Source organism: Chrysochloris asiatica, unplaced genomic scaffold (genome assembly GCF_000296735.1).
Source record: "Chrysochloris asiatica unplaced genomic scaffold, ChrAsi1.0 scaffold00136, whole genome shotgun sequence".
Taxonomy (NCBI): Eukaryota; Metazoa; Chordata; class Mammalia; order Afrosoricida; family Chrysochloridae; genus Chrysochloris; species Chrysochloris asiatica.
The window spans coordinates 6,082,981-6,084,296 of NW_006408654.1; positions in this window are offsets into that span (position 1 = coordinate 6,082,981).

The following is a 1,316-nucleotide window of genomic DNA, read 5'->3' on the forward strand; positions in this document are numbered from 1 at the left end:
TGCACATGTCATTATCATATTTGACTTTGTCTTCTCAAGCTTCCCTTTGCAATATTCTATTCAGCTCTGTTACTTCCTCACTTCTTCCATTTGCTTTACCATCTCTATGCTGGAGACCAAACTTTAGAGTCTCTTCTGACATCCATTTTTGTCTTTTCCCTCTTCCTTGCCTCCTTAATGAAATTTTCATTTCTTTCTGTATGATGTTCTTGATGTCATCACATAACTTCCTATTTTTTTCTTTTCAAAGTGACATCTTTGTTCTTTAACACTTTTTAAAAAATGTTTTATTGTGAATTATGTGATAGTTTACATGAGAGAGCATTAGCTTTACATTCATCCTATCGTATATTATTTCATTGCCATGGTTACAAATCCCTCCATGCATCATCAACCAACCAAAGGGTATACACTACAAGCCTACCCCCGCCCACCCCCCGTCATCAGCACACAGCCCCTCTCCCTCTCTGGGTATAAAATCCACAACAGCTCCATCTCTCTACGTCAACCTCTCTGCCTCCATATCTGGCATCACTGCTTCTCTAGGTAGGAGCCTGTTCTCCACTCTTCTCCCTTTATGGTCTCAGTGACCTCCACTCTTAGACTGAAAAGTCAATCACTCCCTTCCTTTTGCTATAAAACAACTACCTTTACATTTTCAACCCTCACAATCAGTTCTGATAACAATTATTCACTATTGTATCACAAGAAACCTATCTGCATCTCCTTTCATCAGTCCTGCTCAGACAGATTGGATTCTACCTTCCTCCGCACCCTCTGGATCTAGGTTCCATCTTGAAAGCTTGTAAGACAGCCATTTCTCACCTTTGTAGGCCCTCCCGCCCCCATTTTGAGTAGCCAATGTCCAAGTTGCCCATCCCTGTCTACTCTGTGTATGGAAGGGGTGGGAATGAGTCTTGTTTTAAACATTTTTGAGCTACTGCATCCATAGGTATAGGTCAAGTTCATCAAATTGTCTCAGATTACTTTTTCTTCTTCTTTCTTCTTCTAGTTGAGCTTGGGTCATCCAGTCACTGAAGCAAGGTCAAGTGGGTATTATCTGCAAGTGTGGGTGTTCTTATACATATGCCCTCTCTTCTTATCAGTTGGATGCTTCACTCTCTTCTCTAGTCCTCTGTGGCTTTGTCACTGACTCTGGGCCCAAGAGTCCCTAGGTCATGCCATACTGCTGGCTGACCAGGACTCCACCCAGGTTCAAAAGAGTCTATTGAAAGTTGTAGGGCTTAGCTTGCAACTTCATTGCTGTTTTTCCCTTACTTCCCCTTATTAGTGATGAATGTGGTCACAATCAGAGC